The sequence below is a fragment of the Nomascus leucogenys genome, chromosome 9 (genome assembly GCF_006542625.1).
Source record: "Nomascus leucogenys isolate Asia chromosome 9, Asia_NLE_v1, whole genome shotgun sequence".
NCBI lineage: Eukaryota > Metazoa > Chordata > Mammalia > Primates > Hylobatidae > Nomascus > Nomascus leucogenys.
In genome coordinates, this window is record NC_044389.1 from 35,791,111 (window position 1) to 35,808,914 (window position 17,804).

Sequence of the window (17,804 nt, forward strand, 5' to 3'; positions counted from 1 at the left end):
GAGCTGCAGAATTACCAGAAATATTACTTTAAAATATGTTGCTCTGCCTGTTTAAAACCGGACCTAAATGAACACCTTTTGGGTTTCCTCTAAGATCACAAACAAAACTATTTTAATCTCTGGAAGCCACAATTTCCCGTTCAACACCTAGCTTACTACAGTCGTATGTTTTCCTGCCTATTCATGACTCATTTTATTTGGGCCAAATAAGGTTATAATGAAATACACAAGAAATAATAAGACCTGCCCTATGTGTGGAATATCTGGAAGTATGAGATGCAAATTATTAAAAGTAGAACTCTTGAACAGGCTGTTGGAACGGGCACGCTGTTTCCTTATCATCTAAAAAGACTTAAGGGAGAATATCCCATATTAAGAATCACTTTATTTAATGTTTCATGCCTAAAAAGAACAAAAGAAATGGCAGAAGTTGGAAAAGAAAAAAATCCAGACAAAAACAATCCTTTGCTTAAATAACTTGACGTTCAGAAAAAACACATCCAGGGGAGGGCATGGAAAAGTCAGCACAGGCCTTTCTTCATCTGTTTTCCCATTCTTCTCCATTCCTCAGCCCTGATGAACGGTGTGTCCTCTATCCCCACCTTAGAGGACTTCAGTAATGGTTGGGTGTGTCTCTTTCTTTTTTTTTATTCTTTTAATTTTTTTATTATACTTTCAGTACTAGGGTACATGCATGCAACGTGCAGGTTTGTTACGTATGTATACATGTGCCATGTTGGTGTGCTGCACCCATTAACTCGTCGTTTACATTAGGTATATCTCCTAATGCTGTCCCTCCCCCTTCCCCCCACCCCACAACAGGCCCCGGTGTGTGATGTTCCCCACCCTGTGACCATGTGCTCTCATTGTTCAATTCCCATTTATGAGTGAGAACATGCGGTGTTTGGTTTTCTGTCCTTGCGATAGTTTGCTGAGAATGATGGTTTCCAGCTTCATCCATGTCCCTACAAAGGACATGAACTCATCCTTTTTTATGGCTGCATAGCATTCCATGGTGTATATGTGCCACATTTTCTTAATCCAGTCTATCATTGATGAACATTTGGGTTGGTTCCAAGTCTTTGCTATTGTGAATAGTGCCACAATAAATACACGTGTGCATGTGTCTTTATAGCAGCATGATTTATACTCCTTTGGGTATATACCCAGTAATGGGATGGCTGGGTCGAATGGTATTTCTGGTTCTAGATCCTTGAGGAATATCCACACTGTCTTCCACTATGGTTGAACTAGTTTACAGTCCCACCAACAGTGTAAAAGTGTTCCTATTTCTCCACATCCTCTCCAGCACCTGTTGTTTCCTGACTTTTTAATGATGGCCATTCTAACTGGTGTGAGATGGTATCTCATTGTGGTTTTGACTGGCGTTTCTCTGATGGCCAGTGATGATGAGCATTTTTTCATGTGTCTGTTGGCTGCATAAATGTCTTCTTTTGAGAAGTGTCTATTCATATCCTTTGCCCACTTTTTGATGGGCTTGTTTGATTTTTTCTTGTAAATTTGTTTAAGTTCTTTGTAGATTCTGGATATTAGCCCTTTGTCAGATGGGTAGATTGCAAAAATTTTCTCCCATTCTGTAGGTTGCCTGTTCACTCTGATGATAGTTTCTTTTGCTGTGCAGAAGCTCTTTAGTTTAATTAGATCCCATTTGTCAATTTTGGCTTTTGTTGCCATTGCATTTGGTGTTTTAGTCATGAAGTCCTTGCCCATTCCAATGACCAATGGAACAGAACAGAGCCCTCAGAAATAATACCACGGCTGGGCGCGGTGGCTCAAGCCTGTAATCCTAGCACTTTGGGAGGCCGAGGTGGGCGGATCACGAGGTCAGGAGTTCAAGACCATCCTGGCCAACATAGTGAAACCCTGTCTCTACTAAAAATACAAAAAAATTAGCAGGGCGTGGTGGCGGGCGCCTGTAGTCCCAGCTACTCGGGAGGCTGAGGCAGGAGAATGGCATGAACCCAGGAGGCAGAGCTTGCAGTGAGCCGAGATGGTGCCACTGCACTCCAGCCTGGGGGACAGAGCCAGACTCTATCTCAAAAAAAAAAAAAAAAAAAAATTTTTTTAAAAATTAAAAAATTAAAAAAAAAAGAAATAATACTACACATCTACAACCATCTGATCTTTGACAAACCTGACAAAAACAAGAAATTAGGAAAGGATTCTCTATTTAATAAATGGTGCTGGGAAAACTGGCTAGCCATATGTAGAAAGCTGAAACTGGATCCCTTCCTTACACCTTATACAAAAATTAGTTCAAGATGGATTACAGACTTAAACGTTAGACCTAAAACCATAAAAACCCTAGAAGAAATCCTAGGCAATACCATTCAGGGTGTGTCTCTTTCTGAATTACTCAATGGGAAATGAGTCTCTTTATTTATTTATGTATTTATTTATTTATTTATTTTGAGGCCAGGTTACAAGACTGGCTAATTTTTTTTGTACTTTTTTTTTTAGAGATGCAGTCTTGCTATGTTGCCCAGGCTGATCTCGAATTCCTGGGCTCAAGCGATCCACCTGCCTCAGCCTCCCAAAGTGCTGCAATTACAGGTGTGAGCCACCGCGCCAGGCAGGAAATGAGTATCATGTCACATTTATCTTTCAGAACAAATGCCGACATCACTACCACCACTACCCATTTCTTTTATTGAGAAACAAAAAAATGAGCCCAAACTTTCTGAATACTGAACAGTATCATTTTTAATGATTAAGTAATCAAAATAATCAGTTGAATCTAAAAATAAAATAAAATTTGAATCAATTTAATTCTTAAATTTTTTAAAGTATCATTGTGTTTCAGTATAATACACAGTTCATAGATTAGAAGGGAAAATGATTAATTTATTTCTTCAGGTAGGAAGGCATAGGAGAAGCAGGTAGGGATATTCCACTTGTGATATGAAAACAAAGGGCTGGGCCAGGCGTGGTGGCTCACACCTGTAATCCCAGCACTTTGGTTGGCCCAGGCAGGCGAATCACCTGAGGTCAGGAGTTTGAGACCAGCCTGGCCAACATGGTAAAACCCCCGTCTCTATTAATAATACAAAAATTAGCTTGGTGCGGTGGCATGTGCCTGTAATCTCAGCTACTTAGGAGGCTGAGGCAGGAGAATAGCTTGAGCCCGGGAGGCAGAGGTTGCAGTGAGCAGAGATCGCGCCATTGCACTCCAGCCTGGGTTACAGAGTGAGACTCCATCTCAAAAAAGAAAAAAGAAAAAGAAAAAAATAGAAAAGAAAACAAAGGACTAAGGGAAGAGAGAAAAGGAAGCAATGACTCCGCTGGCAGAACACTTCCTTTCTGTGAAGGAAACAGTTATTTTCTGAACTGCTTCTCGAGTAATCAAACTCTTCATGCTTGTCCCCTCTAGATACATCACTGTAAGCTCCCATACTGAATGCTGTTTTTGACAATCGCTTTATTTCTAAGGAAACATCCTTCGTTGTTGAGCAAGAGTAAGTTTTCATGCAAATATAGAAAATTACCACCACTTACTTTTCTTTCCTATTGTTATACTGCATCTCTTTCCTGGAAGACTTCCCTCATCTACTTAGGAGACTGCTTTGTGCTTTATAGGATGCAGTACTTCATCCAATGTTGCACTTATTTGCCCATTTTATAATTGCCTAAATATTTTTTGTGTTCCTGATGTCTTTAGTCTTCTTAAACACTGAGATTTTATCCTTTTTAACCACAGTATCCCCAAGGACTAGCTAAGTGCCAGAAACATGGTTGGTACTCAATAAAGATTTAGTAAATGAGTGAGTACCTTGATATTTGTGACTTACGGGTCTAAGATCCTCTTGCAGGGTACTGGGCCAGGCCTGGCCAGGACATGAGTCTACAGGACTGGAAAGTGAGTATTAGTCCTAAGATAGGGTATACAGGCTGAGGAGGTCTAAAATGGAAAAAACAAGAGGACTGAATTGAAAGCAAAGTCCTCAAAGAGAATGAAGTTTAAAAGTCAAGGAAATATGGTCAAAGGTCAAAAGGGGAGTCTTAAAAGGGAAGAAAACTATCATCTATGACTCTTAAATTGGGGACCTTGTGTTCACAGGGGTATTTGTCAGGGTGCCTCAGAGGATAAGAAGCCAAAAGACCAACATGGACCATCTTCCAACAGTGTCAAGTTTATTCAATGGTGAGTAATTTGAAATATTTTATTTCTATTAAACATTGGTAGATAGAGTAAAACAAAAAAAATACAGACTTTAAAAATAAAAATGAGATTTCAAAATAACTATGCTTTTAGTGAGCCACTTTGTTTCATACACACAAGCTCCTAGAGTTTTGTGCTTTTCTCCTGATCTTGGGGTACTGCGGTCCAAATTTTTGAGATGAATATGTAGGATAAGAAACTGAGAAAAACCAAATTTTCAAAAATTACTTGGGGTATAATTTAAGAGAGATCTTGGGCAATTGACAGGAAAAATATTGGGCTATCCTTAGCTAAACTTTACTGATTTGCTTTAAGGTATATTCTATGGACAAGAGAAAATGTTAAGCAGATCTTAACCTCTTTTTTTTTTTTTTTTTTTTTTTTGAGACGGAGTCTGGCTCTGTCTGTCGCCCAGGCTGGAGTGCAGTGGCGCAATCTCGGCTCACTGCAAGCTCCGCCTCCCGGGTTCACGCCATTCTCCTGCCTCAGCCTCTCGGAGTAGCTGGGACTACAGGTGCCCGCCACCACGCCTGGCTAATTTTTTGTATTTTTAGTAGAGACGGGGTTTCACCATGGTCTCGATCTCCTGACCTCGTGATCTGCCCGCCTCGGCCTCCCAAAGTGCTGGGATTACAAGCGTGAGCCACCGCGCCCGGCCCTTAACTTCTTTTTTAACTAAAATCAACTTTTTTTTTCTTATTACAAACAGTGCATAAAACAGGGTTTTCCAGAAGTTGATAATTGTTGAAGCTGGATGATGGACACTTGAGGTTTCATTTTATTACTGTCTTTATTTTTGGCTTTATTTGAAATTTTCCATACTAAAAGGTTAAAGAGACAAAAAACAATGTATGCTTATTTACAGAAGAATATTATATACATGTGAGTGAAAGGAAGAAAATTAAAAAGAAATGTAAGTCATTGTCCAGATACTATCATATGGCAATATTGTCTAGCATATCCATGGAGAGAGATTAGATATTTTTTTTAACTGTGTCCAAATCCCCAAATGCATTCCACTCCATTATCCATGAAATGGCAGTACTCTGATTTTAGAAATTGCCTTTAACTCAATGTGTGAGCCTGACTGGTCTAAAGATAATCACATTCTTTCTGCCGGCTATCAGTTTAGAAATCAGCAGTTCTAGCCAATGATAAATGAAGAGATGGTGGCTACAGACTTCTAAAAATTTCCTCTTTGGTCTTTGCAGAAAGCAATAGCAAGCCATTCTCTCTTTCTTCAGCATATGAATGAGAAAGCAAGTAGTAATATCCAATTGCACCTGGAATCTATCTTACAATTATTTGGGGAACCAGCTGTGAGATAAAGCAGGTATTTTGGATTACAGAGCAGAGAGACAGAATATTGTTTTTTAATAATATTGTTGGGTCACTGAATCAGTCTACCCTGAAGCCTATTTTACCTCTGCACTAGAACAATTAGATTAATAAATGTAATTATGATATTTATAAAAATAAATATATTTAATTCATTTTGAATTAGATATTCTTTTGCTTGCTGCTCAAACTATCCTTCAGCATATAGTTTACCCTTTTTGTGCACTTAATGATGATACATTATAAACATCTTTCTTTGTCAATAAATTCAATTCTACAGCTTCATTTTGAATGTGTAGTATTCCGTTGTTGACCTGTACCTTTCCAACATCTCCAACATTTATTGTGCAATCTTGTGCTGTCAAATGAGTGAATTTTTTTAGTGCCAAGTCTACTAAGGACACAGTCCCAATATTCATAGTCTTCCTGAAGACAGAACTTCCCCTCCATTAAATGATCACTATAAATAATATAGAACTATATGTTCAAAATCATTTCATTGGCAGGCACGGTGCCTCATGCCTGTAATCCCAGCACTTTGGGAGGCCGAGACAGGCGGATCACCCGAGGCTGGGAGTTCGAGACCAGCCTGACCAACATAGAGAAACCCCATCTCTACTAAAAATACAAAATTAACCGGGCATGGTGGCTCACACCTGTAATCCCAGTTACTCAAGGGGCTGAGGCAGGAGAATCGCTTAAACCTGGGAGGCGGAAGTTGCAGTGAGCCGAGATTGAGCCATTGCACTCCAGCCTGGACAAGAAGAACAAAACTCCATCTCAGAAAAAAAAAGAAAAAGAAAACACGATCATTTTATCTAAGTCTGGGATCTGAACACAAGGTAACACTTCATTTTTGTGAACCCATAGAAAGTTTTACATAATATTGTCTTCCTTTCCACTCCTAATTCGGGAAAAGTTTACTACAAACTAATACCAGAACAATTTTGCCACCTCGTGGAGGATGCTCACTGAGTTCCAGGCAAAGGTAGGGCTCAGTGGCAAGAAATGTTTTCATTGTTTTCCTGGCATTCTCAAGTATCACTCAGATGAATCAGAAAGTAATGACGCACAAAGAAACTCTGGCTATTAGAAGGAAGGACAGGTTTTTAAAACAACTCATTTGGGGATTTTTAAGCGTAATATGTCACGTTAACCAATTAACCTTTAGCTGAAATCTTCTCAAAAAGGATACAGTATTACTAGATTAAGATTAGGGTTATCTAAGGAGAATAGGTAATAATTTTCTTTTTTTTTTTTTTTTTTTGTTGTTGAGATGGAGATTCGCTCTTGTCACCCAGGCTGGAGTGTAATGGTGCAATCTCAGTTTACGGTAACCCCTGCCTCCCAGGTTCAAGCGATTATCCTGCCTCAGCCGCCCGAGTAGGTGGGATTACAGGCGCCTGCCACCACTCCCAGTAATTTTTTTGTATTTTTAGTAGAGACGGAGTTTCACCATGTTGGTCAGGCTTGTCTCAAACTCCTGACCTCAGGTGATCCACCCCTTCGGCCCCCCAAAGTGCTGGGATTACAGGTTGAGCCACTGAACCCAGCCATACAATAATTTTTTTTTTTTTTTTTTTTTTTTGAGACGGAGTCTCACTCTGTCATCCAGGCTCGAGTGCAGTGGTGCCATCTTGGCTTACTGCAACCTCCGCCTCCCAGGTTCAAGCGATTCTCCTGCCTCAGCCTCCCAAGTAGCTGAGATTACAGGCATGTCCTGCCACATCTGGCTAATTTTTTGGATTTTTAGGAAGACGGGGCTTCACAGTGTTAGCCAGGATGGTCTCAATCTCCTGACCTTGTGATACGCCCGCCTTGGCCTCCCAAAGTGCTGTGATTACAGGAGTGAGACACCGCATCTGGCCAATAATTTTCTTTTTAACTATAACATTTCTATCTGTTATTGAGGAGCCCAAATATGGGCAGAGAAAATGTGAAAAATGTTAGTAGTTTATATGCGTTTAGTCTCTTAAGTAAATAACTATATAAAATACCATATTATGACAAAAAGAACCATGATTATGTCATAAATATCTCAAGTATCAGTGTTCTACCAAAACTAACTGTATTTGTATTAGTTCCCTGCTTGTTTGCCTCTTCTTAAGGTGAATGCTTTGTCAAAATTGTGAATACTCATATTATTTTGGATTCCATGCACGGGCAAGCCAATGGTAAAAGTCCTAATGCAGATTATTTTATGAATAGAAAAAAGAAAAATTGTTGGCATAAAACAGAACCACAGTGGATGTTCACTATAATCTACTCTTCAATTTTACCTCGTACATACTCAAAGACATGCTTACATTCCAAAAATGCCCCTGCCAGTCATAATCTACATACCATCAAAAACACCCACCTCCTCTCCACTGGAAAATTACATAAAATCATGTCTACTAGACCTTCTCAGGTAGTGTCTGGAGGTCAGTGCTCAAGTCCAAGCTTTCTGTGAGGTGTACAATCTCCTTCAGTGTAATTCAGTCAGGTTTTTAATGCCAAGTTCCAAAATACTGCAATCTTCAGTTAGATGGTGAATTTCACTGCTCTATCCATCAGGGTCCCAAGAAAAAACAGAAAGCACAACTAAAGAGAAAAATTTTTCTTTCTATGTTTAAGTTTTTACTTAAACCTTGAGCAAACAGCTGAGAACACTGATGAACTTTCTGCTCTCGTGAAACTTACATTCTGTGAGAGGAAGGGAGAATTCAAACTACTTATTTAATTAATAGTAAAAATTAATCAAGGATTTAAGGAAGCTACAAAAGCTTATACTTGGAGGCCTGATTTGGTCAGGGAGGAGAAAATTCACTTGTCTATGTAGAGAGTAGATTTCAAGAAGGAAATTAAGTGTGGACATAGGGTAATTCTGATTTACAATTCAAGAACCCGGGGTTTTGTAGTAGCTGAGCTATTGCCCCTCGGCCAGTAGTTACTAAAAGAGGGAGAGTCCCATGAATCCATCTGGCCTGAAATGAACAGTGACCTTCAGCTGAGGGACACAGGAAGGGAGGCTTAAGATAAGTACCCTTATCCTAGGCTCCCACCTCCTTTTTTTTTTTTTTTTTTTTTTTTGCGACGGAGTCTCCCTCTGTCTCCCAGGCTGGAGTGCAGTGGCGCCATCTCGGCTCACTGCAAGCTCCGCCTCCCGGGTTCACGCCATTCTCCTGCCTCAGCCTCCCGAGTAGCTGGGACTACAGGCGCCCACCACGCCAGGCTAACATTTTTTGTATTTTTTAGCAGAGAAGGGGTTTCACCGTGTTAGCCAGGATGGTCTCGATCTCCTCACCTCATGATCTGCCCGCCTCGGCCTCCCAAAGTGCTGGGATCACAGGCTTGAGCCAGCGTGCCCAGCAACCACCTCCTTCTCATCTACTGCTGTGCCTCCGCATTGGCTGGACCCAGCTGGAAGCCAGAGGAGGTAAGAATCCTTTAAGGTTGTTCATGCAGGTCAGCCTCCCAAGATGGCATTGCAGGTAGAGGAAGGTGGAGCGTGGAGGATTCAGAGGGGCAAATAAAGGTGCACCACAGACAGAATTACCTTAATAAAATATCTCATTTAGGGAAAAGATAGGGGCTTGAGAATAATCACTTTTTAGGAGCAGGCAGTATAAAATGTTCTTGACTTGCTCCCTTGGAAATAGAGGAAGTGTCTTTGCTGTTTTGTTTTGTTTTGTTTTGTTTTGTGAGACAAGGTCTCACTCTACAGCCAAGGCTGAAGTGCAGTGGCACAATCTCAGGTCACTGCACCCTCAACCTCCTAGAATCAAGCGTCCCAAAATACAGAAAGATGGAATCGGTGAGTTCTAGTGTTTGACAGTACAGTATGAAAATTTGAGTTCACAAGAATTTCTTGTCTATTTCCAGATGCTTTGGTAAGAAGCTTCCTAACTTTCTCATTATGCTGGTTTTGAAGCTCTTCTCCTTCTGCTCTTGAAATCATGCTGGTTTTTTGTTTTTTGTTTTGAGATGGAGTTTCGCTCTTGTTGCCCAGGCTGGAGCGTAATGGTGCAATCTTGGCTCACCGCAACCTCGGCTCACCGCAACCTCTGCCTCCTGGGTTCAAGCGATTCTCCTGCCTCCACCTCCTGAGTAGGTGGGATTACAGGCATGAGCCAGCACGCCCAGCTAATGTTGTATTTGTTGTAGAGACGGGGGTTTCTCCCGGTCGGTCAGGCTGGTCTTGAACTCCTGACCTCAGGTGACCCGCCCGCCTCGGCCTCCCAAAGTGCTGGGATTACAGGCCTGAGCGACTGCGCCCGGCCCATGCTGTATCCTTATCTGTTGTCGCTTGTTGTTTGTTTGTTTTTGAGCCCAGAAATAACTTCTCACCTCTATGTTCAAATGATTTTTCACATGAGTGCTAAGAAAGCTCATTGGTGGAAAAGCAGCCTTTTCAAGAAATGGTGTTGGAGGAACTTGATTTCCACATGCAGAAGAATGAAGGTGGACCCTATGTCACACCAGGTGCAAAACTTAACACAAACTGGACCAAAGACCTAACCCCAAGTGCTAAAAGTATCATATGCCTAAAAGAAAACATTGGCCACACTTTCATGACGTCAGATTGGGCAATGCTTTCTGGGATATGACACCAAAAGCATAGGCAACAAAAGAAAATTACATTCCTTGGATTCCATCTAAATGACAGACACTTTTGTGCAGCAAAAAACACTGTGAACTGAGCAAAAAGATAACCCACGGATTAGGAAAAATATTTGCAAATCATATCTCTGAAAAGAGGCTGATATCCGTCGTATATCAAGAACAGCTAGAACTAAACAACGAGAAACCCAAAGCATCCCATTAACAATGGTCAGAAGACTCGAGTAGACGTGTCCCTAAAGGAGATACAGCAATGGCCAATAAGCATCTAAAATGACGTTCAAAATCACTACTCGTAGGGAAGCGCAAATCAAACCAAGAATGTGACACCACACATTAGGATGGATATGGTAAACAATCAAGCATTGGTGAGACTAGAGGGAAGTAGGAATGCTCGAATATGATTGGAGGGAATGTAAAACCGTGAAGGAACAGGGAAAATAGTATGGCGTGTACTGGAAAAATCAGAAACAGAATGATCAGATGTTCCCGCAGTTGCATTTGTGGGTACCTACCAAAAAGAATTAGAAGCCAGGAATGGAAGAGAGATTTGTGCACCCATATTCATAGCAGCATTATTCACAACAGCCAAAATGTGGAAGCACCCCAAGGGTTCGTGGACAGATGAATGAAAAAGCACACTGCAGTTCATTCATACAATGGAAGACTATTGAGCCTTCAAAAGGCAGGCACTTCTGGCCGGTGCAGTGGCTCACGCCTGTAATCCCAGCATCTTGGAAGACCGAGGTGGGCGGATCACCTGAGGTCAGGAGTTCAGGACCAGCCTGGCCATCTTGGTGAAACCCTGTCTCTACTGAAAATGCAAAAAATTAGCCGGGCCCGGTGGCTCAAGCCTGTCATCCCAGCACTTTGGGAGGCCGAGGCTGGCAGATCACGAGGTCAGGAGATCGAGACCATCCTGGCTAACATGGTGAAACCCCGTCTCTCCTAAAAATACAAAAAATTAGCCGGGCGTGGTGGTGGGCGCCTGTAGTCCCAGCTACTTGGGAGGCTGAGGCAGGAGAATGGCGTGAACCTGGGAGGCGGAGCTTGCAGTGAGCCGAGATCGCGCCACTGCACTCCAGCCTGGGCGACAGAGCAAGACTCCGTCTCAAAAAAAAAAAAAGACAATGCAAAAAATTAGCCCAGCGTGGTGGCCTGTGCCTATAGTCCCAGCTACTCGGGAGGCTGAGGCACAAGAATCGCTTGAACCCAGGAAGCGGAGGTTGCAGTGAGCCCAGATTGTGCCACTGCACTCCAGCCTGTGCGACAGTGAGACTCCATGTAAACACAAAACAAAACAAAATGAAACAAAACCAAAAAACTAAAACAAAAACAAAACCAGACAGGCACTTCTGACACAGGCTGCAACATGGATGAACCTTGAAGACATTATCGTCAGTGAAATAAAGAAATCCCGAAAGGATAAACACGACCAGGCTCAGTGGCTCACACCTGTAACCCCAGCGCTTTGGGAGGCTGAGGCAGGCGGATCCCTTAAGGTCAGGAGTTCGAGAGCAGCCTGGCCAATATGCTGAAAGCTCGTCTCTATTAAAAATACAAAAATTAGCTGGGCGTGGGTGCGCACGCTTGTAATCCCAGCTACTCGGGAGACGGGGACACAAGAATCGCTCGAACCCACGATGTGGAGGTTGCAGTGAGCCGAGATCACGCCACTGCACTCCAGCCTGGGCGACAGAGAAAGACTCTGTCTCAAAAAAAAAAAAAAAAAAAGAACAGAACAACAAATTCAACACGGTATGATTCCACTTCTATCAAGTGCCTAGAGTAGTTAAACTCATAGAGTTGCAAATCAGAATGGTGGCCCCCGGGGTGGGCGAGAGAGAGGAATGGAGAGTTTGGTGAATGGGTGCCATTTCCATTTTGAAAGATAAAACTGTTCTGGAGATGACGGCGGTGATGGTTGCTAAACAATGTGAATGTACTGAATGTCATTCAACTGTCAACTGAAAAATAGTGGAAATTGTCAATGTTTATACCGGCCATTCTAGATGAAATCATATATATTTACAATTCTTAGTATTGATACGTGGTATATTTTCCCATAATAAAAGATGAAAATGAAAGCAGTTGGATCTTTAGAAAGAAAAGAAAGAAGCGAAGAATACACACAAGCTTCCTCCTGATTACAGGAAGAGCCCCAAAGCTTCTATGGACACTCCCTTTTCTCTTCTTCTTCCTGCAGTCTTTTGAGGAAATCTTTAGAGATTGGGGAGCTTGGGCGACTTTGGCTAATGAGGAGCTCTGTGCCTTGAGCCCCCAGGCCATAGAATGGTCAATACTCAGTCTGTGCCTCCAGCCCTGCAGTCTGAGGTTCCAGTCCTGGGGGCTCCACACCCGTCACCTGTATCAGGAGGCTCATGTCTCACCCTGTCTTCTTGCCAGCCTTGAGGACGGAGTCTGAGCCTCCACCGTGCACCACGCAGGGAGGACCGTGGACCTGTTCTCCGAGGTCATGGCCCGGCAGAGGGGAAGGGCAGTTCAGCTGAGGGACGTTCGGGAGCCTCGCTTTGTTTCCTCATCCTCAGGACAAACAGGACAGTGCGGTGGGCAGATGGGAGGAGACCAAGGTGCAACCTGTCAGCTCAGCAGACTGTGGAGTTTCTGTTCTTGCTTGTGGTGGGGGAGTCTCAGAAATCTTATTCAAACTTTTGCCTTCCTCCCCCACTGGTTGTCCTTTTCATAGACACCTCACCCAAGATAGCAGGGAATGAGTCCCTCTAAACTATTCCCTAAGAACAACAAAGATGATGAAGGTGATGATGAGGATAAAGAGGATGAAGACAGACACCAGGGCATCATGAACCCTCACTGAGGGCTTCCTAAAGGCCAGGCTCTGAGCTCTGTGCTCTATGCAGCTTGTTTCATTTCATCTGCGTAGTTTCCCAGTTACGAGTGCACATTTCATGATGATTTTACGGACTAGAGAAGGAGCAACGCATTTTCATAGGACTTGTACCAGACCATGAAGTCAAAAAGGGTGAAGTCCAATTTGAACCAGGCAGTCTAAGTCCGGACACATGGCATTTGGCCAATCCTCTCCCTGCATCCAACCTGCCCTCTCAAATCCTTGTCACTCAGGCCGATGCCCCTGCTCACTGTGCCCTTCCCTTTGGGGGTTCCTTGTAGACCACAGCTAGACCAGTGGGTGCCACAATCACTGTGTCAAGTAGAGAAAGGGCAGCTGAGATCACATCAAAGGTTCCAGAAAGAATGGGCACAGGATCATTCGGGACGCATCTCTCCCTTGCCCCTGTTCCTGGCTTTCCTTACAGCTCTCGACTGCCTCAAAGGAGTCATCGATTCGGAGTTTGGCTTCCATTCCTACTGAGGAAGCTGGAAAGCGTTTCAAAAAATGCTCCTCAGACGTGCCCGTGGTTAAGACCTCTGAGCTCTGCTTACAAGTTTTGGAAGCTGGGCGCGGTGGCTCACGCCTGTAATCCCAGCACTTTGGGAGGCTGAGGCAGGCGAATCACAAGGCCAGGTGTTCGAGACCAGCCTGGACAACACGGGGAAACCCCGTCTCTACTAAAAATAGAAAAAAAGGAGCCGGGTGTAGTGGCGGGCGCCTGTCCTCTCAGCTGCTCGGCAGGCTGAGGCAGGAGAATAGCTTGAACCTGGGATGCGGAGGCTGCAGTGAGCCGAGATCACTCCACTGCACTCCAGCCTGGGCCACAGAACGAGACTCCGTCTCAAAAAAGCAAAGACAAAAACAAAACCCAAACCACAACTTTTTGAGAGTCGGAAGACCATGAAGTAGAGTACCCGGGACTTAGAGTCTGGCCATGAATTTGGAATACCACCCTTTCTACTTCTCTGTATGGCAGGCGGTGAGATGTCCATCCTCTGAGACTCAGCACTCTCATCTGAGCTGATTTCTAGGTGATCTAATGGAAGCGAGCGATGATGAAACCGATCGTGGGTGCCCGCTGCGTGATCTCTCTGTGATGGATGCGGAAAGTCAAGGCAAAGTGAATCTCCCATACATTCGTTACTATTTTAAGCTTCAACTCCATACAGTTCAACGGAAATATCCCCTGACCTGAAGTTCCGGTTTCCCTGCATTCCAGACAGGACATTTTCTTTTGTCCTTATCTCAGTAAGTACTGAGTATTGTGAGAGGAACAAGTGAGTCTCTTTTGTTTCTGATTCCCCAGAGCCTGTATCTTGCTTGGCACAGAAGAGATCGCAAAAGTCAAAATCTATGTTAATTCTTGAATTGACACTTCCTTGGTTCACAACAATTGGCTGTCATCGGTGTGACTTTGACTTACTTGATTCTTTTTGTTTTTTGTGTTTTGAGACGGAGTTTTGCTCCCGTTGCCCAGGCTGGAGTGCAGTGGTGTGATCTCGGCTCACCGTAGCCTCTGCCTCCCAGGTTCAAGCCATTCTCCTGCCTCAGCCTCCCGAGTAGTTGGGGTTACAGGCGCCCGCCGCCATACCGGGAGAAGTTTTTGTATTTTTAGTCGAGGCGGGGTTTCACCATGTTGGCCAGGATGGTCTTGATCTCCTGACCCCGTGATCCGCCCTCCTCGGCCTTCCAAAGTGCTGGGATTACAGGCGTGAGCCACCGCGTCTGGCCGAGCTTTCTGATGAAAACTCTAAGTCCACCTAAGCTAAGGACAGGAGTTGTAGCTGACGTGAGTTTTCAAAGAAGACCCACCGATTTGAGGAAGCAATTACTCTCTTGAAGGAGAAAAGTCAGAAAACGGAACGATGAAATCACTAGGACCTAACCGGCATGTGGAACTATTTTCTGCTTATGAACTATCAACTTTCGTTTCATTTCCAGCTGACATGGTCTCAGCTCTTGTTGCCCAGGCTGTAGTGCAATGGCTCGATCTCGGCTCACCGCAACCTCCGCCTCCCAGGTTCAAGCAATTCTCCTGCCTCAGCCTCCCGAGTAGCTGAGATTACAGGCATGCACCACTACGCCCGGCTAATTTTGTATTTTTAGTAGAGACGGGGTTTCCCCATGTTGAGGCTGGTCTCGAACTCCTGACCTCAGGTGATCCGCCCGCCTCAGCCTCCCAAAGTGCTGGGATTACAGGCGTGAGCCACCGCGCCCCGCCCGGTCTCAGCTGTTATACAGTGTTTATAAATGTTCTAAATCAAGGGAATTTGTATCAATCTAGTAGAATAAAATAAAATATTTGAGTTCTTAATTTCCTTTCATTAGGATAACCTTTTTCTTCAAGTGAAGAGAACGGTTTTGTTACGTAGTTTTCTTCAGACGAGATAAGCTGTATTTTCTAGCAGTTACGCATTTGTTATCTATGATGATCTGGTTCTTGGAACATTCTTGAATCTAGTGTCTCTAAGGCAGGCGTGTACAGCAAGAAGTGAAGAACACAGAAATCAATGATGAAAGCATTAGAAGACAATGGAGTTTGTCAGAACTGCAAAATATTGCTGAGCGTGGATTGCTCTGAAATCTGAAAACATTACTTGTGAATTGCTTCTATCCAAAATGCAGACACAATGCCGGGTGTTGGTTTACTTGTTTCCCATTTTTCAACCCCCTTTTCTAGGCAAAAGGTGTCCAAACCATGCAGACCCACAGAATCTAACCGATGTCTCTAGATGCCTCCTCCTAGAACTCTCAGGGGATCCAGAACTGCAGCCGATCCTCGCCGGGCTGTTCCTGTCCGTGTGCCCGGTCACGGTCCTGGGGAACCTGCTCATCATCCTGGCCATCAGCCCTGACTCCCACCTCCACACCCTCATGTACTTCTTCCTCTCCAACCTGTCCTCGCCTGACATGGGTTTCACCTCCACCACGGTCCCCGAGATGATTGTGGACATCCAATCTCACAGCAGAGTCATCTCCTAGGCAGGCTGCCTGACTCAGATGTCTCTGTTTGCCATTTTTCGAGGCATGGAAGAGAGACACGCTCCTGAGTGTGATGGCCTAGGACCAGTTTGTAGCCATCTGTCACCCTCTATATCATTCGGCCATCATGAACCCGTGTTTCTGTGGCTTCCTAGTTTGGTTGTCTTTTTTTTTTTTTTTTTTTCTTCTCAGTCTTCTAGACTCCCAGCTGCACAACTTGATTGCCTTGCTAACGACCTGCTTCAAGGGTGCGGAAATTCCTAATTTCTACTGTGACCCTTCTCGACTCCCTCATCTTGCATGTTGTGACACCTTCACCAATAACATAATCATGTATTTTCCTGCTGCCGTATTTGGGTTCCTTCCCATCTCGGGGACCCTTTCCTCTTACTATAAAATGGTTTCCTCCATTCTGAGGCTTTCATCGTCAGGTGGGAATTATAAAGCCTTCGCCACCTGTGGGTCTCACCTGTCAGTTGTTTGCTGAGTTTATGGAAGAGGCGTTGGAGGGTACCTCAGTTCAGATGTGTCCTCTTCCCCAAGAAAGGTTGCAGTGGCCTCAGTGATGTACACGGTGGTCACCCCCATGCTGAACCCCTTCGTCGACAGCCTGAGAAACAGGGATATTAAAGGTGTCCCTGCAGCGGCCACACGGCAGCACGGTCCAATCTCCATATCTTTTTATCTGTTCCATTCCTTTTGTAGTGTGGGTTAAAAAAGGCAGTCAGGTCAAATAAGAATGATAACACAGGGTGAACACCCACTGTGACATTAGGAGTAATACCTCCTTAGGATATAAAGAACACTGTCACAGAGTATACACAAAAGGGGTACACCCACTGTGATATTAGAAGCAATATCTCCCTATAATATGAAGAAAAATATCACAGGGTGTGCACACTGTGTGATCTTAGGAGTAATCTTTTACCCTGGATATTACGACTAACACACACGGGGTACACGCACTGTGATATCAGGAGTTGTATCTCCCTAGGATATTATGAATCGTATCACAGGGCATACACTCTGTGTCCATCCACTGTGATATTTGAAGTCATATCTCTCTATGACATTACAAATAATATCAAAGGGTGTACACTCCTGTGACACATTAGGAGTAACATCCTTCTAGGGTATTACAGATAACGTCACAAGGTGAACACCTTCTGTGACATTTTGTACACCCTTTGTGACATTGAAAGAAACATCCCCCTAGGATATTACGAAGAATGACACAGGCGGTGTACACACATTGTGAAATTAGTAGTGAACTCCTGCAAGGATATTACGAATTTTATGACAGGGTCTACACGCCCTGTGACATTAGTAGTGACGTTTTCCCAGAATATTACGAAGAATATTAAAGGGTGTACAGGAGCCGTGTCTTACGACTAACATTTCCAGAAAATATTACACGTACTATCACTGTGCGTACACCCCGTGTGACATTAGGAGTAACCTCCCACAAAACTAGAACGAAATATTTCACAAGGTGTACACCCTCTGTGACATTAAAAGTAATATTTCCCTAGAATATGACGATAATGTCACAGAGTGTACACCCTCTGTGATATGAGGAGTGACATCTTCTAAGGATAATACGAGGAATTTCACAAGGTGTAGAAACCCTGTGACATAAGGAGTGACATCCCCCTGGCATACGATGAATAATATTAAAGGGAACATAGCCCGTGTGGCAATCAAAGTAACTTCCCCTTAGGAGACTGAGAATAACACCCCGCGGTGTACACATATTATGATATTCTTATTATTGTCCCGCTAGGATATTGTGAATAATATCGCAGTGTGCAGAGTCCTGTGACATGAAGA

At 43.7% G+C, this 17,804-nt stretch overlaps 1 pseudogene; it reads left to right on the plus strand.

Annotated features, from left to right (window-relative positions):
- The first annotated feature begins 15,390 nt into the window (after window positions 1-15,390).
- Window positions 15,391-16,689, plus strand: LOC100606788 (annotated as a pseudogene).
- Window positions 16,690-17,804: the final 1,115 nt, after the last annotated feature.